The sequence below is a fragment of the Vombatus ursinus genome, unplaced genomic scaffold, assembly GCF_900497805.2.
Source record: "Vombatus ursinus unplaced genomic scaffold, bare-nosed wombat genome assembly UNPS02014793.1, whole genome shotgun sequence".
In the NCBI taxonomy this organism is placed as follows: domain Eukaryota; kingdom Metazoa; phylum Chordata; class Mammalia; order Diprotodontia; family Vombatidae; genus Vombatus; species Vombatus ursinus.
The window spans coordinates 2,400,217-2,425,893 of NW_020954571.1; the positions used below are offsets into that span (position 1 = coordinate 2,400,217).

Consider the following 25,677-nt stretch of genomic DNA (forward strand, 5'->3'; position numbering starts at 1 on the left):
GAGTTTATTAGGCCCTTTCCTGAGGGCAGATTTTGATAGAGATTGGTGGGAACTGGGGAGAGCAGGGAGCCCTGAAGCCATGGGGTAGGCTACTTATAGTTTTGCCTAGGTCTGGTCCTGAGGACTTCTTTAGAAGAGTCAGATGGCCCTGATTAAAAAAATCATATATTAAAGATTAATTGAGATTTATATGTGTGTGTGTGTGTGTATGTGTATGTTTTGTGCCCCTGAGCCCAAGGAGAACAGCCCACATACAGTTGAGGGCATTTGGTTGATTGTCTTCTGGTCATTGAATTAATCAATCTGCAAACATTTATTAAGTACCTACTATGTGTCAGATATTGTGCTATGGAGATACAAAGCCAGCAATCAAAACGGTCCCTGCTGTTAAGGAGCTTATGCTCTAAAGGCGGAGAAAGAAATACTTGTGTAAATATTGTCATTTGAAGTTGGTTCTTCTTAGATGTGAAATGACGTTAAAGGTGAGAGCCCTTTTCCTCTCTCTTATGGGTGTTTCTGTGTCATGCATACCAAGGTAACAGGGCCCCTCTTCCAGGGCAGCTAAAGGGTTAGGCACACTCATTTTCTTAATTCCTGGCCAGACTATATTGGCTGCATGCTGGCTGGCATAGATGAAGCCTTTGAAGAGAAGGTTTCCTGTATGTTCCATATCAATGCCAGAAAACTACATTATGAATCATGGTTTCCGTAAACACAGAGGGAATTCATGGCACTGGGGGAAAACATCAAGCCAGCTTAGTTTCCCTTTGCCCAAGTGTCATTTGGCAAGGCAGCAATTCAGCGAAAAGTCTACATTGATGTAGTTCTGGATCCGAGGTCTGTTTGGCCTCACTGACCCCATTGGCTCACTGTTTCAGGCCTTTGTGGCACTCTTAGCAATAACGAGACAATCACCAAACCACTGCTGTCATGACATCGACAGACTGGCATGACTGGAAGCAGAATGCATGTATTTAGATTTACGCCCATGTCACACTAAGGCAGGAACAAAAATACAGGTGAGGGACTTGTAACCTAAATCCCAGAGTGGGAGAATCCCTGGATATTGGATGACTGTCTTGGCCAGACTTTAGATAACATGTACCAATTTCAAGTGCCAATACCTTATCCATATGTCCTAGCAACTTCTGCAGACTTATCTACCTATTTAGTCACTGAAGGTCTATGATCTGTACAGTGAAGAGTACTCATGCCTATGAAACCATGAAGACTGGAATGATTGAGGTATCAATGAGTGCCAAGCATTGGTTTTGTTGTTGTTGTTCATTCATTTTTTCAGTTGTGTCTGACTCTTCATGACCCCATTTAGGGTTTTCTTGGCAAAGATGCTGAAGTGGTTTGCCATTTCCTTCTCTAGCTCATTTTATAGATGAGGAAACTGATGCAAACAGGGTTAAGTGACTTGCCCAGGGTCACTCAGCTAGTAAGTTCTGAGGCCAGTAAAATCTGAGGCCAGATTCGAACTCATGAAGATGAGTCTTCCTGATTCCAAGCCTTTTGTTCTATCCACTGCACCACCTACCTGCCCTGGACTGGTTTTACTAAGTGGAATTGACAGGCAGGGAGAGAATATATGGATTAAATTTATGAGACTTTGATGTAACTAAATGAATTTTTATGCAACTTGATTTGTGTTCAAGGATAAAATGCGTAGTGTTTTGTTGGCAGTTGTTATTAGAAGCTACGTGAAAGATTATCTTTGGGGGAATCCCCTAGAATGAGTAAAGGACAAAATCTGCCTACTTCTAGATAATTTAATTTAGCAACAACTGTATGGACTGATTCTAAGGACTTAGGGTCGCTTTGCTGTTTGGCTTCGTGAGCCTAGCCAGGATCTAGCGCTGAAGCTGAGGTCCAGTTCCTGAGCTACCTTCTTCTTTGTCAGAGCAGCTGAAGGCTTGGCTCTCTCTCTTGACTTATTTCTTTCCTTCCTCCTTCCTTAAATTCTTGCTCTTGGAACAGGACATTTCAGTTCCAGAAATTTACCGTCATAGCAACTGCTGATGTCCATTCAAGAATTCACCTAATGCATGCTTTGAACAATGAACGATTTTCACCCAATGGGAGAAAAGAACACAGTTGGTTTTTCTCCTTTCCCCATCACAACTCAGTCCTCTCTGCCGTGTGTTCAAAAATCACAGCACAGGCCTTGGAGGCCTGGGTGAAGGGGAAAAGGGAGGGGATGGGTGTAGCTGGGCATAAGGGAAGGCAAATATCAGTGGGCTTTCCTTTTCCAGCTGACTGCCATTGGAGGAAAAGCCAGATAGCTGTGACATGCCATTCAGAGCTTGGGGAAGAGGGTGTTAATGTTTTCTACTCCTAGATTTAATTACTGTTAAGAGTTTTTTCCTTTGTGCCTTGCTTGGAGAAGAGAGAATGGTGACAGCAGGGTAGATGTTCCTAGGGGGTTATTCCATATTTTCTGATCTAAATAATATTGAGATAATAATGGGATAATATTTATAAAGTGCTTTACAAACCTTAAAGTGCTCTATAAATGTTAGCTATTTTTGTTACTCTTTTTGAATACAGCTACTTATCCTATGATAAGCTTTGTAAAGAATGCTGAATACAGAGTCACAGGACCTGAATTTGAGTCTTGATTCTTCCATTTACTACCTTTGCAACCTTGGGCAAGTCACCTATACCCTCTGGGCCTCAATATTCTTATCTATAATATGAGGTGATTGGACTGGTTGATTTCCAAGTTCCCTTCTGGCTATAATCCTGATCCATACCAATTATGAACCTGAGTGTACCCCTCTTACTCTTCTGAATCTGCAGAGAAGTGCTCACTCATTGGAATGTGCTTTATTTGTGTGCTTCATAGGAGCCAAAGGCCCATCTCCTCACTCTGTGTTGTCACCATGTGTCCGTCCTGCCCAGAAACGAAAACAGGGCAATTGTTACAGGCCAGAAATAGGCCTCTAGGGATATGGGGAGTACAAACTAAAAGAGCCAAGCCTGGGTATCCATCAACCTTGAATTCTCAGTGTGACCAGGAAAATGCACCTCTAAGAGACTGTGATTCTAGGATTCTATGAAGAATCCCAGGCCTGCTCTTTGAATTGAGAGGCTGGGTTGAGGCTAAAAGGTCTCAGGAGATGTACCCACCTTTCTGTCTCTAGGCATCCCAGGAAGCCTGATTTATGTCTTTAAAGATTTCTAGCCGTTACCTCCTTCAATGACCCAATTTAGTGCCATTTTGTCTTTAAAATGCCTCTAAAAATGTATTACAATGATGATAGTACTTAACCCACCATCATTAGGGTGAACAGTTTAGTAATAGGGTTGAGCTGCACTGAGCCATCCTTCTGTCACTCAGTTCCCCTTCTGATTGGGAGCCTGCACTTGTAGAATGGCCAGTCATGGTTAGGGGTCAGGCCTGTGGCTCTGAAGCAGCAAAATGAAGTGGTCCACATTGGGATAAATCCCATCATCTCAGCCTGAGTCAGATATAGCCCCAACTAACTGAGCCAATCTTTACTTTTTTAAAACTTAGAAGTTTTTACATTTGTTTAACCTACATCTGTCTTGTAGCAACTTGAATGGGTCAGTTGAGAGTGGGAAATGAGTGAGCTCAAGGTGAGAATGTCAATGTTCTCCAGCAGCTTCCCTTTAGCAGTGGAAAATCCATCTTTTCTCTTTTCCTTCTAACTGAAAGGGAGACACAAACCCAAGGAGGGGGTGGTAGAGGCTAGCCTGGGAGAAGACAGTTTTACAGGATGAAGAGAGAAAGACTCATTTGCTTAGATTGAAAGAGGATCATAGAAATGAAGAAAACTCAAGCAGAAAACTAAGCGGAAGAGAGAAACCAAAACATAATCAGAAGCCATTTCATAGACAAGAAGCTTCTAAAGGCAACAAGATGGGGCCACAGAAGGCCTGGATGAATCTGGTAAGCTGCTCTGCTGGCAGACAGCACTGTACCTCACCTAGTTAGGAGTTTGTAAGGAGGGATGGGATTCCTGGTCCTTGTAGAGCGGGAATGGAGAAATATTCGCATGAAGTTGGGTCATGAGGAGAGGAGAGTCTCTTGCCTGCAGGAAAAAAAAAAAATCTGATTTCAGGGTATTCTAATGGGACCTAACTTGGCAAAATCTGGCTATCTTAGCAGCCAAGCAGTGGTAAGCATGGGGAGAATGGGTAGACAGAATGGGAAAACCTTGTTGAGGAATGTCAGGAGATTTTTCTCACTCTCTTAACTTCTCTTTGCCTTTCCTTGTCAGTAGAAGGGCAAACAGCACTCTCTTCTAGTCAGTTAGCATGGTTTGTAAACCAATGCCTGCAATGTCCAACTTTTCAACTTCTTATGCAGTCAGTTAACAGAAAATTTAATAAGCACCTACTATGTGCCAGGCACTGTGCTAAGTGTTGAGAATATAAAGAAAGGCAGAAAATGATTCCTTCTCTCAAGGAACTCATTGAATAATGGCGAAGACAAACAGCAAACGATTATGTACTATCTATATGAATATATGTCTAACTTTTGTCTTTTGTCTAACCTATATCTCTCTTGCAGTAATTTGAATAGGGGATAGTTGAGTTATATGTGATATAATATAATTGTGTTATATCATATATAGTATAATATGACTCTCAATTGTCCCTATATGATAAATTGGACACAATCAGAAGAGGGAAGGCATTAGCATTAGGAGGGATCAGAAAAGGCTTCTTGTAGAGGATGGGATTTTACCTGGGACTTGAAGGAAGCCAGGGAAGCCAAGAGGCAGAGATGAGGAGGGAGAGCATTTCAGGTATGAGGGACAGCCAGAGCAAAAGCCCAGAGCCCAGAGATGGAGTGTCTTGTTCAAGAAACTGCCAGGAGGCCAGTGTCACTGGATCACAGAGACCATAGTGGAGAAACTTTTCTGTCACCTCTGGTCCTCTCTCCCATTTGATCACAGTCCAGTCTCTTCATTTATTGGTGAGAAAACAAGCCCAGGGCAGTGATTTGTCAAAGGTCATATAGCTTGTTAGTGGCAGAACTGGAACTAAAACTCAGGTTTTCTAACTTCTAGTTCATTGAGGATTTGGGTAGAAGTAAGGTTGTATAAGTATTTTTAATGGTAAATAATTTTGTCATATAATTATTTTATGAATATTTAAAAATATAATTTATTTTTATATCACCCATATCTCCCACTGTTTCCTCCTTCCCCCTCCCAAAAAACTCTCTGATATGAGAATAAAAAAAACAGTTTAGTAAAACTAAGCAATATAATGTTGAGTCATGTTCAAGATCATATGCAGTATTTCACATCCATAATGCTCTATCTCTGCAAAAAAGAAAGGGAGATGTATTTTTGTACCTCTTTTTTGGGGGCAAAGTTTGGCTTTAATAGTTTTAATGTTGTTTCCATTGTTTTATTGTTTCCATTTACACCATTGTAGTTATTATGAATATTGTTATCTTTATTTCACTTTGTATTAGTTTATTTATGTCTTTCTGTGCTTCTCAGTATTCCTTTTATTTCATTGTACAATTCCATTATGTTTATGTACCACAATTTGTTTAGCCATTCCTCAGTCAGTGGGCATCTACTTTGTTTTTAGTTCTTTGTTACTACAAAAAGTGCTGCTATAAATATTTTAATGTGTATACCACTGATAGTGCGTTTTGACTTTTCTTATTATTATTGGTCTATGTGGGGTATATGATTAGCAGTAGGCTCTTTGGGCAAAGACATCTGAGTCTCTTTCTCCTCATAATTCTGAATAATTTCCCCAAATAATTGTGCTAATTTGCAGTTCCACCAACAGTGTATAAGCACCCCTGTCTTTGCACACCTTTCTAGCATTGACTATGCCCATATTTTGTCATCTTTGTCAGTTTGTTGGGTGTGAGGAGAACCAATATTGCTTTCATCTTCAACCTTCAGGAAAGTAGAGTCTTTATATTCATGTGTGTTTCCTAGATTTGTATAGCCCAATTCTTCTTGAGAGCCCAGTTCCTCCACTTCAGCCTTCTTATCCCTGTGAAGTAGAGGAAGGGAAGAAATCATTTCCTCAATCTCTTTCTCATTCCTCAACACCTCCTAAATTTACAACTGGGGACACTGAGTCTTCCTCTTCCCTCAAGGCCTCATCCAAGATTTCATAGCCTTTTTGTATTTAAGCAGGGGAGTCCTTTTTGACTCATTTGTCTCATTTGAAGCAACACCTCTTTTTTGCTTAGGACTTAAGAAGCAAAAGAACACCTAATAGATTGGGGGAGAGAAATTCCACTTGCCCTAGGGCTGACCACTTAAGAAATAGCACTTTGTTTTTAACTTGAGAATTATTATTGATATCAGGAGAATAATATCCTAGAAGCATGTCAGAAATGATATTCATGTGTATCATAATATTCGAATTATATTTATTCTTGCAGCATTTTCGATCCTAAATATTCAGAGAACATTATTTAACATTAGGTTTTATTTTGGTTTGGGTTTTATTTTGGAGGGCAGGGTTGGGTGGAATCTGGATCTGTGATTTCACTAATGGAGGGAATTGTCAATGTGGAAACAAACTCCAGTGATATAGCTTGTCAACTTTTCTGTAACTTATGGTCTTGGAAAGTTGCCTGGGCACTAGCTGGTTAAGTGGCTTGTGGTAGGTACTTGCACAGCTGATATATGTCATGACTTGAACCTAGATCTTTCTGACTCCCAGACCAACTCTCTATTCCCTATGTCATACTGCCATCTCAACACCAGGTCCTGTAGGCACTAGAGACACAGATGTAGAACACTTGAACCTAATTGCTAGGTATGGGGGTAAGTGGGCAGTGGAGCTTTTCCTCCCCAGGAAATGGAGTTTTCTTATGTGTGCTAAGGAGGGGGGGGAGGTTGCATCTCTCTCTCAGCACCTGTTACTGTCTTCTACTCAAAAGTTTGAGGACTATACTTATAGCATAAAAAATGTGCCTGATTATGCATTTGCATTTCCCATTTGGTCAGTATACTTCTGAGTTTTGGTTCCAACCATCCTGCACACTCTAGCCCAGTCTGCTGGGGGACAGATGGTGTATTTTTGTGAATTAGACTCTGTATCTCTGGGATAAGGGGGTGCAGTCTGTGGCCAGGAAATTGCATGAGTTCATTGGCCTATATGAGAATGGTACCTCTGCCTTTATTCTCATCAGGACCATACTTTTGTAGCTCTTATCTAAACACCCCATAGCATTCTTTATTACTCTTTTGAGCTTGCCTAGCCATCTCATTTGCTGCATCGGGAAAGATGATCTATTCTAGGAATCCCAAATGCCTTACTACATGATCATTTTTATCCTCGTAAGTAAATGGTCAGCTAGTGGGGCTAAGAACTCGTGAAAACAAGCTCTTGGCCTTTCTCCCACATTTCTACTAGTTCAGCTTTGTTTTTATCAGGGCTACCCAGCTCTTGACCTTATGTTTTTAGAAGGAAAAAGAAGAGAGAGATTGATTTCTCCTTGGTTCAGCACTGCCTAGATGGATAGCAAGCTTCCAGAAGCAAGTGCCTATTAATGTTAGTAAAGTCACTGGAAAAGCTCATGTATATTGCTAACTTTTGCAAATAGAAATTCCATTTAACAAGCAATTATTAAGCACCTGTTATATACATGTTAGGTACAGTGTTAGGTGCTTGGGATTCTAAGGTAGAAACAAAATAGTTCATGACTTCAAGGAACTTACATTCTACTGGAGGGGATACATGTACATAAATAGAAAAATACAAAGTAATTTGGGGAGCAAGGAGGAAACTAACAACTGGGGAAATTTGGCAAAGGCCTCTTGTATCTGGTAGCATCTGAATTGTGACCCTGAGAGGAGTTAGGTTTATATGGTTCCTTTTGCTGATGCTCTGGATTTATTCTGGGGGAGAAAAGTCTATTTGGAGAATGGTTTTGTGGTTGTGCCACATTAGGACATTGTGCTAACCGTCTTGAATGACTTCAAAGCTAAACTGTCCAAGGCTTGGGCAGTAAGAACATAGCTTAATTTTTGACTGCTCACCTTGTCTTTTTCCCTCTCTGTGACACCTGCCAATTTTGGTTCTTGAATCTGCTGTTCTGTGGTCACTTGGGAAAAATAATCTGGTAGTTTGACTTAATGCTGATGGTGCTTAAAAAACAAACTGATGAGCAGATTGAATAACTCCACAGTAGGTACAAGGATAAGCTTTCTTTCTCTTTTTTTTAGGCAATTGGGGTTAAATGACTTGTTCAGGGTTACACAGCTAGTAAGTGTCAAGTATTTGGTCTAAGACTGGATTTAAACTCAGGTCCTCCTGACTTTCAGGGCTGGTGCTCTATCCATTGTACCACCTATCTGTTCTTCTTTCTCTTTCTTAAAGCAACTGTAGCTACAGGCAGAAAAAAATTAAAAGGTAATTATTTTTAAATGTGAATTGAAATTTTGCTAATCTACAAAAGTTTCCTTTTAAGACTTTTCCAAACTCTGAGGTACCACATCACACCTATCAGATTGGCCAACATGACAAAACAGGAAAATGATAAATGTTAGAGAAGACGTGGGAAAATTGGAACACTAATGCATTATTGGTGGAGTTGTGAAATGATCCAACCATTTTGGAGAGCAATTTGGAACTATTCCCAAAGGGCTATAAAAATGAGCATACCCTTTGACCCAGCAATAGCACTTCTAGGGCTGTATCCCAAAGAGATCATACAAATGGGAAAAGGACCCACATGTACAAAAATATTCATAGAAGCTCTTTTTGTGGTGGCAAAGAATTGGAAATTGAGAGGATGCCCATCAATTGGGGAATGGCTGAGCGAGGTGTGGTATATGAATGTGATGGAATACTATTGTGCTATAAGAAATGATGAACAGGCTGACTTCAGAAAAACCTCGAAAGACTTGTATGGTCTGATGCTGAGTGAAGTGAGCAGAACAAAGAGAACATTTTACACAGTAACAGCCATGTTGTGAGATGACAAATATTGATAAACTTAAACCTTCCCAGCAATACAAAGATCTAAGACATCTTCAAAGTCCTCATGATAGAAAATGCTATCCACATCCAAAGAAAGAATTATGGAATTTGAATGCAGATTGAAGCATACTATTTGCTATTTTTTTTCTCTTCTGTTGAGTTTTGTTTCCTCTTTCTGATGGTTCCTCCTACTGGTTCTAATTTTTACTTACAACATCACTAATCTGAAAATATGTTTAATAAGAATGTGTATGTATAGCCTATATCAGATTGTGCGCTGTCTTGGGGAGGGTGGTGGAGAGGAAGGGGGAGAAAAATTTTAAATTCAAAAGCATATGGAAGTGATTGTTGATAAATCAAAATAAATTAATTAATAAAAAAAGACTTTTCCAAATAGATTTTCTTTTCTCTAATTGAGAGGGATTAGGTTGATCTGCAAAGTTTCTTCTCCCACAAGAATTAAAATAGCTATGTATGCATCTTATTCAGGATAGTACTGTTTTGGGGGAATGTATCAAAGATTTTAAACTAAATCCAGTAGTGAGATTAGTAGAGAAAAATAACCTCTATAGAGTGTCAAGGTAAGATAAATAAATCTACTAGAGACTGGCAATTTGGTCATAAGAAGATGCATAGAATGTGCCTGCCATGTCTACACACCATAATGTTAGAAAAAAAATACTCTTGTGTCTAATTTTTAAGCTAAATGCATTTGTTAATTTAGAAAAAAATAAATTTAGCTATTTTGGTTTAAATAAACCAAACTAAATAGTTTGATGAATTTTGATTGAGGCAGACAAATATTTTCCTTAAAAAAATTCTTGCACACCCTAATGAAATGTGCTGGATATTCTTATTGGTTTTCTTTGTTCTATCTAAGATAAAGTGCTGCTAAGGGAAAAGTAGGGGGTTGTGTGCCTGTGTTTGAAGGGGATGGCCTTTACCCCTGGTTTGTGGAATTAAATGCTCCTAATTGACTAGTGCTGCCTTCATGAGTGAGAAGCATGTATTATCTGCCAGCTCTGGTTTGTATTTGACTCGGATATTGCCTCTGTGTTGTCCAGATGCAGAAATAAACCCAGAGACAAATGTGTTGTTTAGATGGCCTGATTCTCCTGTGTAGTGTTGGGCTTTTCAGCTGTCAAAGCTTTCATTATGAGGAGTGATCCAGTCTTCTTTGTTTCAACTATTTCCATCTCCAGAGAAGTCGGACTAGACATTAGGAGTCTAGGGTAAAGCTGAGACCTGGCCCTTGATTTCAAGTAATTTTCATTCTGTAGCATAAGGTAGGTAGAAATATGGGAGGGCTGATGAATGATTATACTAGCAGGAATCACTCTTGTAATTTGGAACTTTTGCTTAGAATAACAACACCTTTCCTGCACCCCCATTGCCCTTTAAAATGAGAGGACAAGTCAGCTTTATAATATGATGTTTAAAGATTCTGCCAAGAGGATCAGCACCATCTTTGTAGCTGCATCAGCGGCTAAAAATGCTGCCTTTGCCAATCCTAGAGTCCTTGGGTTTGCATCTAATGGCTGCTCACTGTTTATTTTCTCTGATTTACCTTTTTATCATAAGCAATTATGTTGCCACAGGGCTTGGAAATAGAAAATACTTTAGAGATTTTTTTATTTTAATTTTTTTATTTAATTTTAAATTTTATTGATACCTTGGTTCAGGGGTGGGGAACCTGTGACTTTGAGGCCACATGTGGCCTTCTAGGTCCTTGGGTGCAGCCTTTTGACTGAATCCAAGTTTTACAGAACAAATCCTTTTATTAAGGGGATTTGTTCTGTGAAGTTTGGGTTCAGTCAAAAGGCCGAACTTGTGGACTTAGAGGAGCACATGTGGCCTTGAGGCTGCCCATTCCCCATCCCTGATGGTTGAAGCAAAAACAATTTTATAGGGATCATACATGATGCTCAGTACCCCATAATCCCCTACCTTTGCTGAGAAGAGAGAATTGTTTGATCATCTGTTCTCTGAAACTAGTATTGGACATTACCTTGAGTATATATGTTCAGCTATGGTGTTGTTTTCATTCCTGTTACTGTAGTTATACAGATTGTTCTCCTGTTTCCACTTTCTTTGTTCTCCATAAGTCAGTAGAGGAATACCCATATTTCCCCGAACACATATTTTCATTTCTTATGATTCAGTAGTGTTCCATTACATTCACATACCACAATTTATATAGCCACTCCTTAATGATGGACAACTACTTTGTTTCCAATTACTTCCCACCATAATAAATGTTATGAATATTTTGGCATACACAAGCCCTTTTTTTTCTATCATTGACCTAGCAGTATATATCAAGTAGTGAGATTTCTGGGTCGAAGGGTATGAGTAATTTATAACTTTTATAGTATCGTTCTACATTGATTTCCAGAATAGCAGGACCAAGTTAGTACTCCACCAACAAACAGTGCATTAATGTGCTTGTCTTCCCATAGCATCAGTGGATAAGGTGTTGGACTTCAAGTTAGGACAACCTGAGTTCAAATCCTGCCTCAGATACTTGCTAGCTGTATGGCTTTGGGCCAGTCACTTGACTTCTCTCAGGCTCAGTTTCCTCATCTGTAAAACTGGGATAATAACAGCACCTACCTACCTTGTAAGGGTTTTTGTGAGGACAAAATTAGGTATTTGTAAAGCCCTTTACAAACCTTGAAGCTCTATACAAATGCTGTCAAGAAGAAGTGAGCTGAGAAAGCATTCCAGGCATGGAGGCAGCCTATAAAAAGGCAAGGAGGTAGGAGGTGGCATATAGCCCAGAGGCTCCAGCAAGTAGGTCATTTTGGTTGGTGCATAGAGTTCAAGGGAAGAGTAATGTGAAATGCATCTGGAAAGACAAGTTGGGATAACATTAGAAAGGATTTTAAATGGCAAGCAGAGGACTTTTCATTTTATCCTAGAGGCAATAGGGAGCTTCTTGACCAGAGAAAGACATAGTCAGACCTATGTTTTAGGCATTTCACTTTGGCAGCTTTGTAGTGATGGGTTGGAGAAGGAAGAGACTGGAAGGAGGGAGACCAATTGGAAGGCTATTGGCTGGTGACAGTCAAAGAAGGCCTGAATTGGGGTGGTCGTATAGGAGTAAAGAAAAAGGGATGGATTTAAGAGAGTTGTGGAAGTAGGCTGGATAAGACAAGATGTGTTAGGCAATCTCTCTCCGCTCTTCTTCCTGTCTGACCACTCCTTCTCAGTCTCTTTTGCTGGATCTTCATCCAGATCGTGCCTGCTAACTATGGGTGTCCCCCAGAGTTCTGTCCTGGATCCTCCTCTCTTCTCTTTCTATAGTATTTTACTTGGTAATCTCATCACTTCTTTGGATTCTGTTATAATCTTTAGGTAGATGATTCTCAGATCTATTTATCCAGTGCTAGCTAACCTCTCTTCTGATGTCTAGTCTCACATCTCCAACTGCCTATTGGACCTCTCCAATTGGATGTCTCCTAAATGACTTCAATTCAACATGTCCCAAATGGAATTATTTTCCCCTAAAACTCTCCCTCTTCCTAACTTCCTGTTATTGTTGAGGGCACTCCCATCCTCCCAATCATCCAGGCTCAAAACCTAGGTGTCATCTTTAATTCTTACTTCCTTTTGGCACCATCCTTCCCACCTTCTCTTGCCATATCCAATCAGTTGCCAAGTCCTGCTGATTTTATCTTTTTTTAAAATTTATTTATTTTTAGTTTTCAACATTCACTTCCACAAGATTTTGAGTTCCAAATTTTCTCCCCATCTTGTCCCTCCCCCCACCACAAGATGGCATGCATTCTGAATACCCCTTCCCCTAATCTGCCCTCCCTTCTATTTCTCCCCCACTTCTCTTATCCCCTTCCCCTTCTATTTTCCTGTAGGGCAGGATAGATTTCTATGCCCCATTTCCTGTATTTCTTTTTTCCCAGTTGCCTGTGAAAACAATTTTTTTAACATGTGTTTTTAAAACTTTGGGTTCCAAATTTTCTCCCTTCCTCCCTCCCCACCCACCCTCATTGAAAAGGCAAGCAACTCGATACAGGTTATACATGTGTAGTCATGTAAAACACTTCCATAGTAGTCATGTTGTGAAAAACTAAGTATATTTCCCTTCATCCTATCTGGCTCCCCATTTATTCTATTCTTTCTTTTGACCCTGTCCCTCCTCAGAAGTATTTGCTTCTGATTACCTCCTCCCCCAATCTGCCCTCCCCTCTATCATCCCCTTGCTCTCTTGTCCCATTCCCCCCTATTTTCCTGTAGGGTAAGATAGATTTCTATACCCAATACCTCCTTAAGCCATGATTTTATCTTTTTAAAAAAATTTTTTTTTAGGTTTTCAACATTGACTTTTATAAGATTTTGAGTCATATGATTTCCCCCATTCCCAAAATGACATGCAATCTGATATAGGCTATACATGTTTCCACATTAGTCATGTTGTGAAATAAGAATCAGAACAAAAGGAGAAAACCACAAGAGAGAAAAAGCAAAAAATAACAACAAAAAAGAGAAAATAGTATGCTTCTATCTGCATTCAGACTCCATCAGTTCTTCCTCTGGATGTGAATAGCATTTGCCATCCTGAGTCTTTTGAAATTGTCTTAGATCATTGCATCACTCAGAAGGGCTAAATCTAACAAAGTCTGCTGTCACACAATGTTGCTGTTATTGTGTACTATGTTCTCCTGGTTCTGGTTACTTCGCTCAGCATTAGGTCGTGTAAGTCTTTCAGGTTTTTCTGAAGTCTGCCTGCTCACCATTTCTTATGGAAGAGCAGTATTCTCTCATAATCGTATACTACAACTTGTTGAGTCATTCCCCAATTGATGGGCATCCCCTCAATTTCCAATTCTTGGCCACCACAAAAAGAGCCGCTATAAATATTTTTGTACATGTGGGTCCTTTTCCATTTTTTATGGTCTCTTTAGGATGCAGACCTAATAGTGATTTGATTTTATCTTTGTAACATCTCTTGTACAGGTCCCTTTATTTCCTTTGCCACTGCCACCACCCTGAGGCATAGGTCCTCATCACCTCATATCTGGACTTTTGCAATAGCCTGGAGCTTATTCTCTGTCTCAAGTCTCCCCTCACTCCAATCCATCCTCCACTCAGCCTGCAAAGTGATCTTCCTAAAATGTAGGTCTGACCACATCACTCCCCTTGCCCTCGTTTACAAACTACAGGGGTTCCCTTTTGCTTCCAAGATCAAATACAAATCCTCTCTTTGGTTTCTAAAGCCCTTCTTACCGTGGCTTCTTCTTACCTTTTCAATCTTCTTATATCTCACCCCCTTCCACATAGTCTGTGATCCAGTGACTCTGGCCTCCTTTTCTGTTCCTCACATAAAACATTCCATCCCATTTGGGCATTCTTACTGGCTGTTCCTCATGCTGAGAAATTTCTTCCTCTTCACCTCCCACTCCTGGCTTCCTTCAAGTTTCAGCTAAAGTTTCACCTTTTAACAACAACAATAATAACAACAGCAACAGTAATAATAGCTAACATTTGTCTAGTACTTATTATACACCAGGAACTATTGCTAAGTGCTTTACAATTATGATCTCGTTTTGTCCTCACAACAATCCTTTGAGGTAGGTGCTATTATTCCCATTTTATAGATGAGGAAACTGAGGCAACAAAGGTTAAATGATTTCCCAGGGTGACATAGCTAATAAGTATCTGAGGCTGGATTTGAACTCAAGTCTTCCCGACTCCAGGCCCAGCCCTCTATCCACTACACCATCTAGCTGCCTTAAAAGAAGCCCTTCCTGATCCTTCTTAATAGTGCCTTTGTTCTGAGATAGTCTGTGTGTATATCTCATTTGTACATGGTTATTTGCATGTCAGCTCCTTGAGGAGGTTCTGTTCTGTTCTGTTCTGTTTTTTGCCTTCTTTTGTTTGTTTCTTTTTGGCAATGTCAGTGCTTAATACAGTGTCTGGCTCGTAGCAAGCACTTAATAAATAAATGCTCTCTGACTTGACTTGAGGAGCTGAGGAGAGCAAGATACAGATCAGTGATTACAAATAGCTTACATTTCTTTAATACTTTAAGGTTACAAGATAGGTAGTGTAAATATTATCATCACCCCCATTTTAAAGATAAAGAAACTGAGGCATAGAGAAGTGAAATGACTTGCCCATTGTGAGACAGATAGTATGTGTCAGACTCAGGAACTGAATCCAGATCTTCTGGCTCCTACTTAAGCATTTTCTTCTATTGTGCCATCCTGGATTACTCAGGAATTGGGAGACTTTTCCAATTTGGAAACTAAAAGTCCCATAAATGCCAGCTTCCTTAATTTAGGAGGGTGGAGGGTAGGGAAAAGAATCTGGACAAAGGATCTCATGCTATTGAACTTCCAAGATGGCAAATGGATTGGAGAAGAGACTGGACACAGGGAAACCAGTTAGGAAGCTATGGTTCCATGAGGAACAAAAGCTAGATGCTGCCACATTGATGGGATTGGATGGAGGGGAAAGGTGGTGGCCTCCATCCCTCCCCAGGCAAGTGAAGGCCAGCCAGTTGTGACTTTGGATAGGAATTATATCACCGTTGTTTCTGTGACTAGGGGTGGAAAGGGAGCAGCAGCTGTTTCCTCTGGTTGCAGAGAAGAGAATGTTCAGATTCACAGGCAGGGGTGGGGTTTATGAAGGGGATGCTGAGCAGATTTTGTCCTTGATTGTAGAGGATTGAAAAAGAAGAAACAGACTGAAAATGGAAACAAGAGTCAGCAGATGTAAAGAACGTTTGACCACTAGCACCATGAAACACTGCAGTGGCTAGACAACCAAGGAAGGTGGCTGAGTCTCCATCCTTGGACACCAGAGAAAAGAAAAGAGAATAATCAGGTGACTAAATAGATTGCTGCTTGATGGCAAAGGACTGGAGCAGGTAACTTCAGGGTATCTCTCTCTGCCCTAAGTTCATCATCAAAGACAGAAGAGTTGCTTCCCAAACTGCTGTTTTAATAGAACATCAGATCAGGAACTAGAACCTCTACTGTGTGTGTGTGTGTGTGTGTGTGTGTGTATGTGTGTGTGTATGAGTGTGTGTGTGTGTGTGTGTGTGTGCTCGAACATGTGTAAGGGTCCAGACTTGTGATTTCATTGACAGCTCAATGGATAGAACACTGGATCTGGATCAAAGCCAGCCTCAGACACTTACTGTGTGACCTTAGGCAAATCATTTAACCTCTGTCTGCCTCAATTTCCTTATCTGTAAAATGGGCATAAAGTAGCACCTGCCTCCCAAGGTTGTTGTGAGGATCAAATGAGATAATATTTGTAAAGCACTTTGTAAACCTTAAAGTGCCATATAAATGTTATTATTGTTATTATTAGACTGATGCAGAATGGAATTCATCTGTCACTTACAGTTTTAAAGAATTGTTGGAGCATGGAAAGCTTAAGTGACTTGCTTCTGGCCACACTTAGCTATTATGTGCCAGAGGCAACACCTGAAAAATAGGCCTCCCTTCTAAGCGCAGTATATCTCTTCTCTCCAGTATGTCATGCACGTTGCCTCTCAAAACTCACTTAAAGATGCATAATTACTAGGAATTTTAAGCCATTGTGGGGAGGGGAGGAAGAGGAGAAGAGAAAGATTTTCAAAGAAAAAAGTAGGAAATTAGGGAAATAATGAAATATGTGGTATTTTTAAAATGTCCTTTAAAGATTGTAGGGGTTCTTAACCCTTTTTGTGTCCTGGCTTCCTTTGGCAGTCTGGTAAAGCCTATTACCTCTTCTCAGAATAATGTTTTTAAAATAAATTTTTAAATGGATAAAATAAAATGGGATTACAAAAGAAACCAATTGTATTGAGATGCAGATGTAATTTCTTTCCTATTCAAAATAATGGAAGCCCTGAAATCTATCCCTGTACTCAATAGACCTCAGGTTAAGAACCCATAATCTAAAGTAATTGTTAGTTTAGAAACACAAAACTATATACTGCATAACTTGATTTGCTAATAAAATGTGACACATTGAATAGAATGCTGGATTTGGGGTCAGGCAGACCCAAGTTCAAATTCAGCCTCAGATACTTATTAACTATATGACCCTGGACAAGTCACCTGATCTCTGCCTCAATTTCCTCATCTGTAAAATGAGGATAATAATAGCATCTACCTCCCGGTGTTAAAAAATGTTAAGAGTAACATGAAACAAGATTTGTAAAACACTTTGCAAATCTTAAAGTGCTCTGTGAACATTAGCTGTATGGAAACTTTTTTTAAAGAAAGAAAGAAAAAAAATCACTCAGTGGGAATTGGAATTCCTTTCTTTTTTTTTTTTCTAAAAGAAAATTGGAAGGGTAAGGTACTTCATAAAAAGCTAATCTCTCTCACCCAACTACCCATGTTTCTGATTTTTTGTTTTGTTTTGTTTTTTTTCTCTGTGTCTTCATATCTCTAAGCCCAGGATGCTTGTTTCCTTGTCTTGGGCCCAGGTGTCCAGATAGTAAGGTCTCTTGGTAATTTCCCTTTTGGATGTTGTACCTATGAAATTTCTTAACCCTCTCCCCGTGGACTGGCATATCCAGGTCCAACCTTCTCCTCTAAGGCTCTTTTCCTCTCTGTCCAGATCTTTCTTTTTTCCCCCCATAAATGTTTTATTGATACTTTCATTTTCCAGTGGCTTCCCTACCAGAGCCCTCCCTGGTACACAAAAAGTCCAGCTTTCTCTTTAAAGCCAATGCAGGAAGAAAGGCTAGATATTGGACTTGGTACAGCAGAGCCCTGGTGTCCTCTTATGGTAATTCTTATAGACATTTCATCTAAGAGGTTCCAGACCTTGCCTGGGCATCAAGAACTTCTACCTTCCTGGTCTACCTCTGCCCATTACCTTAGGTTGTCTTCCCTCTCTCTTACCTACTGTACCCCTATTACCCTTCTCCTCCCACCCCTTCCTAGTCCACCATTATTTCCAGGCTTGATGAATATTTCCTTTCCTTTGCTCAGAGTAAAAAAGACAAATTTCCTTCCCTTGTGCACAGCTGTCCTCAATATTTGTTGATTGCTTGACCTCTCTTAGTTCCTAACCATATTTGAGAATGGTCATCTCTTTCCTAGCATTTCCAGAGCTAATTCTTTTTTCTTTTTCTTCTTCTTTTTTTTTTTAGAATTCTGAACTTAAACACCAAAAAAGAGCCTTTTCATTCACAGTATAACACTAAAAGTAGATTCTTTTTTAAAAAAAAATTATTCACTTTGAACTTAAATGCAAAAAGACAAAAAAGAAAGAACATTTCCATGTACACAGCACAACATAAAAAGATGGTTCAATATAAAAGGGTGAATTTCCATTTCACACTGTTTACTTTTTTTTAAAAAACTATGTAATGAATACTACACATTGTACTTTTCTGTGCTTCCTTCTAAATTTTCTATTGTTCTTTGCTATGCACTTTTTTTCTCTTTCCCCACCCTATTGTAGAGAAGGTTACCATTAGACACAAATATATATGTGTGTGTATATATGGTATGTGTGTATTTTCCATATGTGTGTAAAACCATACTACACATACTTCTATTTATCAGTTCTTTCTCTGGATGTGGATAGTATCTTCCTTCATAGGTCCTTTGTAGTTGATTTGAATATTTATAATACTCAAAATCATTTAGTCGTTAAAAAGTAGATTCTACGAAATTGGGAGACCCATTTCATCCTAACTGCTGCTTAAAAAAGTATATGATAAATTATAAATATATAAAATGTTATTATGTTCCTTTCAAAACTGCCCTACTCGTAATTGCTGCCTTCCTTGTGCGTTAAAAAAAGTTTCAGTGACCCTCTTTTTTTTTTGACACCACTATTTCTAACCTTCACTCCCCTTAGCATCTCCTCAATTAAAAAATTAAGGGAGGGGGAGGGGAAACCCTTGTCATAAATAAACATGGTTCATCAAAACGAATTTACACAACAGCCTTGTCCAAAGATGTGTGTTTCTTTCTGTACCTTGAGTCCTCTACCTAACTTGTCAGGAAGTGAGTAGCATGCTTCATCATAGGTCAGAGACACAGTTGGTCACTCCATTGATCAGAGTCCGAAGCTTATCCTCAAAGCTCTTTCAGTTTGCCCTCCTCACTCTCCCCCAAACCAACATCCCAGTGGACATCTGGTTTCTTTCTCAATTTCACCACAACTCCCGCCAGACACACTAAGCATTGTGGCCCCCTGACTGCACAGAAGCAACATCAGACACTCTGACGAGAGGGACAAAAGGCCTTGTGTGTGACTGTGGGTTACAGGGAGAGGCAGGCGCCGTGGGGCAGGGAGCTGTTTTCTTTCATGTTTCCCTTTGGGATTGGCTTCTCACCTTCTCAGATTCTCTTTGACTCCCCATAAAGTTCAAATGGTTGCCTTTCAGGGATCTTTTCCTAAGATCTCCATCCTTTACCCTGTGCTTCTCAGGCTCTTTGTGGGCTTAGACCACTAGCTTGCCTGGGAGCTAGGATCTGCCTACTTTAGCTGGAGAGGAAAGCCTGGGGACAGTCTGCAAGAGAGCTTCACAGAACCAACCCTCAGTATTGGCCTTGGTGGGGGGAAGGAACTGTTGGCACAAAGTTAGAGAGGTCCTGGGGGCCAAGAGAATAAGGCAGCCATAATTATGAGGTATGCATGCCAATATTTCTCCTTCCTCCTTATGCCCTCCTCCATTTTGCTTTTTCTTTACATGCAATCAAAAATCTAGGTAGCTGAGGGTGTTAGTGTCGAACTGGTGAAAAGAAATCAAGTAAAAGTATGAATGACTAACAAATAGACCTCATCTTCAGACAGAAGAATAGCTTTTTAACCCAAAGGACTTGCCAATGGGGGAGTAAGGGGGAAGGTGTTGGGAAGTTTTCTGCCCATGTTTATGATTTTTTTTACTTTGTGTCTTCACATCTCTAAGCCAGGGTGCTTGTCCCTCTCTCTAGGACCCAAGTGTCGAAGAAGTGAGGTGTTCTATAGTTATTAATTGCCCTGAACAGAATTTTTCTTTTTGTGTCATGGACCTCTTTGGGAGTCTAGTGAAGTCTATGGACCCCTTCTTAGAATGATGCTATTAAATTCATAAAATAAAAAACATTCAATTATGAAGAAAACTAATTATATAAAAATAGAGTAAGTATATTGACAAATATGTAAAAATATTTTTAAAAATAAGCGAAAGGGAAAAAAAATAAAATTAAAAAAAAAAAACAAAAAAAATCCAAAATAAGTGAAAGGGGCAGCTAGGTGGTTTGGTAGATAGAGCACCGGCACTGGATTCAGGAGGACCTGAGTTCAAATCCTGGCCTCAGACACATAACACTAGCTGTGTGACCCTGGGCAAATCACTTAACCTCATTATCTAGCCAAAAAAAAAAAATAAGTGAAGAAAAATGCTATCTGCATCCAGAGAAATAACTGATAAATAGAAGCATGTATAGAATAGTTTTACATATAGCCATCTTTTGGGTGGGGGGAGAGGAGGGAAGAAAACAAAGAAATTTACATGATAATTTTGTTGTATATTTGGAAGGAATAGCACATTGTGCGTAGTAGATTTGCAGTTTCATGTACAATCATCTTTTTTATTGTACTGTCTTAAAGAAATATTGTTTTATTCCATACATTAAAAATTAAATAAAATAATAAGTTAATTGACCTGAGATTAAGAACCAGGTTCTAAGACTAATGCCAGACTTTCCCTTGCCCCACCACTCCAAATAAAAAGGATAAGATACTTATAATCAGCATTATTAGTACCACTTTCATAGATTCTCACAGCTGCAGGGGAAAAAAAGTTAGACATTGACTAGCCTCACCTCCTCATTTCCCAGATGGTCAGACACACTGAAGCCCAGAGACTTGATCCAGGTTCCACAGTGAGTTAGTGGCAAAACTTGGGATTAAGTACTTTTAGTCCAGTACTCAACTATCTCATCCTGTTCTCCTCTCATGGAAGCTCTCAACTGGTGTCACCCAAGAGAAAATCCTCTGAGCAAAAGCATCTCCCCACCTTTGCTTGTGGTTCTGCACCTCTTGGGGTTCAATTAAAACCCTTGATTGAGGAGAGTGTGGGTTGGTACCATAATAGAAAGAAAATGGAGAAGCCAAAGATATGCAGAATTTCCTAAATGCCAAAAGCTCTCAATCTTGTCCTTATATGGAAGACTTCATATAAGGCAGTTGGACTTTGCCAGCATGGATTTGGGTTTAGCTACCAGCTGGAGTAATCCATGAGATATTGACTAGAGGTAGTCTCACATATGAGTTTGTACTACTGCATAGATCCAAGGGACACCATTTCAGTGGTGTCCAATAATTTGCACATACTTACTGGTATAATTAAGTTCTCTAGGAGTCCAGGGTAGAGAGATGTCACTGTGGGCTAGAATGGGAAGGAAAGCCTTCCTGGAAGATGTAGAGCCTAAGATGGGCTTACTAGGTAAGATATGTCCAGGTAGAGGAGATTATCTAATGACCATGAGTTAAGACAACAAATGATGGGAGATAGAAGAGCCTACTTGCTCCTCCTTTCTCTGCTTACCCTTTCTAAAGCAATTCTGCACCTGGAAATACCATCCTTCCTCCCACCCCCAGTCTTTATCCCTCCTCCTCCCACAAGGCAATGGGGTCTTTAACTGTCTCTCCCTGTGACCCTACCAGGTAGAGGACTCATTAGCACAAGCTCCTGGCAACCATATTTTAATTAAGGTGTTGGCTCCATCTGATAGAAGCTGTTGAGTGATAACTAAGTATTGACTACCTCCCTGCTGAGACTAATTTATTTATCTTGCTGTTAGATCTTTACTGTTTGTGGTAATGGGGAACCCAGGATTTGCAGTTTTCAGGAGGGTTTAAAGGAGTCATATGGAAAGACAGTCAGTGGTATCTTTGTTGTTACCCCTCTGTAGAGGTTTGAAGCAGATTGGGAGAAAGGGCAGGGACTTGACCCCTCAGCCCAGAGGTGTCTGCTGTGTCAGCAGAGGAAGTCTGGGTAATGGGAGCCTGAGACTTGCAGAGATATCGAGGTCACTTGTGTCAGTCGATAAGAATTATCAAGCACTTCTTTAATGCCAGGCACCATGCTAAGCACTGATGATGATAGAAAGACCAAAAACAAAGTTCTCTCTCTTAAGGAGACATGTTCTAATGGGAGAGACAACATATCAATAGCTAGGTACATTCACCATATATGTACATGCATATACATACATGTACATATTTTATATATGTGTGTGCTTATATATACATATGTATGTGTGTTTATATATACACATACATACGTATTTATATACATATATGCATATATGTGTATGTGTGTATATATATATGTATGTGTGTGTGTATATATACACACACAGACTATATAGAAAGCAATTGAAAGGGGAGGCATTCACATCTTGGGGGACCAGGAAAACCCCTTGCAGAACTATAGGCTGTCTTTTTTTTAATTTTAATTTTTTTTGTTACATTTTAAGTTCTGAGCTGTTTTCCTCCATCCCTCCTCACTCTGCACAAGAGAAGACCACCATTGACACAGATTTATAAATATGTGTAAAACCATACTATTCATAATTTTCTTTATCAGTTCTTTCTCTGGAGGTGGATAGCATCTTCCTTCCTAGGTACTTTATAATTGATTTGAGTATTTATAATACTCAAAATAACTTGGTTGTTCACAAGTATTCTTCAAACAATATTACTGTTACTGTGTACAACATCCTCTTGGTTTTGCTCATTTCACTTTTCATTATCTCATGCAAGTCTTTCTATGGTTTTCTAAAATCAACCAGCTCATCATTTCTTACACATAGTAGTATTCCATCACAATCATATACCACAACTTGTTTAGCCATTTTCCAATTGAGTGGGCTGAGTCTTGAAGGAAGACAAGGAAGCTAAAAGGCAGAAGTGAAGAGGGAGGGCATTCCAGGCATGGGGCACAGCTTTTGCAAAGGTATGGAGATGGAGATGGGGATGGAATGTTATATTTGAGGAACTACAAGTAGACCAGTGTCACTAGACCATAGAGAATGAAGGGGAGTAAATCTGTAAGAAGACTGGAAAGTAGGAAGAGACCAGGTTATGACGAGCTTTAAAGGCCAAACGAAGGAGTTTACATTTGATCCTGGAGGTAATAGGGAGCCACTGGAGTTCACTGAGCAGAAGGTGTGACATGGTCAGCCCTTCCTTTAGAAAAATCACTTTGATAGCTGAGCAGAAGATGGACTGGAATAGGGGGAGAATTGAGGCAGGGAGACCAATTGTGATAGCCCAGGTGAGAGGTGATATGGGCCCAAACTAGGCTTATGTCTGTGTGAATGGAGAGGGACATATGTGAGTAATGTTGTGAAAGTAAAAACAAGATTTGGGAACAGATTGGATATGTGGAGTGAGTAACACTGAGTTATAGATAACCCTGAAGTTGCAAGCCTTGAGTGATTGGGAAGATGGTGGTACCAGCAATAGGGAAGTTCAGAGGGGATTTTGGAGAGAACAGAATGAATTCTGTTTGGTACATGTTGAGTTGGAGATATTTATGGGGCATCTACTTCAAGATGTGCAGGAGGCAATTAGAGATGCCCAGTCACCAGGTGCCCCTGACGGTGAATGGTAGAGGATGGTAAAGTTTTGACTCCCCAGGGGTTTCCTTATAACAGGCCTGCACAGTCTGGAGCCTACCAAAGGATTTAGGGTGGCCCTTGAAAGATGTAGAGAAAAATATCCTCTACATTTTTCACAGGCCATGCCTCAGCCGCAGGTTGTGCAGGCCTGCCCTATAATATTGTTTATTATATTTTAGGATTTGGTATAAAGTGAATATCTCTTGAATGATTAATATTCAATACTAGTTTAGCCACTAAAAGATAGTAAGTAACAGAAACTTCTTAAACACTTGCACGTCAGGGCATACATATAGTACTATCCATCCCACCTCAAAGGTTCAAGCAACGTTTTCCCTTTAGGCTGATCTTAGGCAATCTCTTTTTTTGAGAAACTCTGAGGGTCTTCCCCTCCCAGATTGATTCTTTTGTGAAGGCAAACTAGGTCTTTTGCCTCCATTCTTACCTAGCCTTAATTACTGAGTGGGCATTGCCTTGGACAAACTGAGACCTGGGAAAGACCTCAGCTTGAAAAGGCCAAGGTCTCCCACTGCCATCCCCAGTCATCCTGACCTATGTCTTGTTACTGGACTCCGATGACTCTGGAGGAGAGAGTTGGGGCTGATGACTGTACAACTCTGCCTCACTTAAATCCAATTCACTTGCAGGTCAAGACATCACCCTCCTGATGTCACTGATGCTCTTCTAGAACAAAAGATGAACACCGGCCAATCTTAGCCACTTTCCTCCCCCTTGAAAGCTTCCCAAGAAGCAAGAAGGACCAGTTCAGAGCCTCATGATTTATTTTTTCCAAAACAATTCTGAAAGATGGGGTTTTATCCACTGTACCTATAATTAAATATGTTTAACTGAAAAAGTACTTCTGATGAAAGCCCCATTGAACAATTTGCTGGATGCAGAACCTGAGTTACTTTCTGACATTCTTGGCCTGCATGTAATTCAACAGAAACACAATCTCATGATGCCTTAAAACAGTCATTTTAACCCTCACTCAGCTCCCCGAGTGCTTAATAGAAAGTTAAGCAAATTGTGTCCACAGCAGAGATGGGAAAACAGAGGAACAGAAAGCTTGTAGCTCTTGCATATTGTCATATACAGAGCCAGTGGCATAGCTGCACCAAGAATATCTTCCTATTTCTGAATCAAGATCTTGACATGAATCTTCCAGGGAACTGGAGAGTGAGGTAGAATTACCTCAGAGCAAGCAGCAGGGTTCAGAACCTGGGGGTGTCAGCCCCTGCCAGGTGGCATATCCCAGGGACCTCTGCCTCAAGCCCTGTTTCTTTTTGAAACTGCTTTCTCTTTTGACTTATTAACTCCCCATACCTCCTCTCTTCCTCCTACCATTTCTCTCTCCTTTAACCCATCTTTGTCTTGCCCACTTCAGAATTTTATCCTGTTAACCAATCAGATGACCAGTTGGAACTTACTCAGCACTCCCCTTTGCAGGGGAGACAAAGAATAACACAGCTTGTGGTCAGAAAGATTGGACACACACACACAACTCATGATAAACAATAGTAATAGTAAATAAATAATATAATAAATGTACAAATATAAATAATGATGATAATGGCTAGCATTTATGTAGCACCTACTGTTTGCCTTCTAATTGGTCTCTTAGCTACAAGTCTCTCCCTGCTCCAAATCTATCCTCCACTCTGTCAAGGGAATTTTTCCAACAAGTAGGTCTGATCAGGTCCCCCCTCCCTGCCTTGTTCAGTGATCTCCAATGATGCCCTCTTACTTCTAGGATCAGGAATAGAGTCTTCTGTTTACCATTTAAGGCTACTCATAACCAAGCCCCTTGTTCTGTTTCCAGTTTTCTTAAACCTTACCCGCCTCTACCGTTCTACAGTCTAGCTCTCCTAGCTTTCTTGAATGGAACCCTCCATCTCTTTATCTCCATATTGGCTATTTCCGTACTGCTCTCTAACTCTTAGTTTCCATGCTTTCTTTAAACACTGAACTCAAAGCCCATTTCCTGTAGGAGGTCTTTCTGATCCCCTCAGCTGCTAATGCTTCCCTTTTTGGATTACTTTGTAGCTACTCTCTCTTTCTCTCTCTCTCTCTCTCTCTCTCTCTCTCTCTCTCTCTCTCTCTCTATTGTATCTACCTAGTATATATTTGGAATAAG

The 25,677-nt window shown here is 40.0% G+C and overlaps 1 protein-coding gene across 2 annotated transcripts in view; it reads left to right on the plus strand.

Moving 5' to 3' along the window:
- The window catches only part of DIPK1B (divergent protein kinase domain 1B), a 47,290-nt gene that overhangs the window by 15,392 nt on the left and 6,221 nt on the right, over positions 1–25,677 (plus strand). The gene's annotated exons all lie outside the window — the stretch shown is intronic.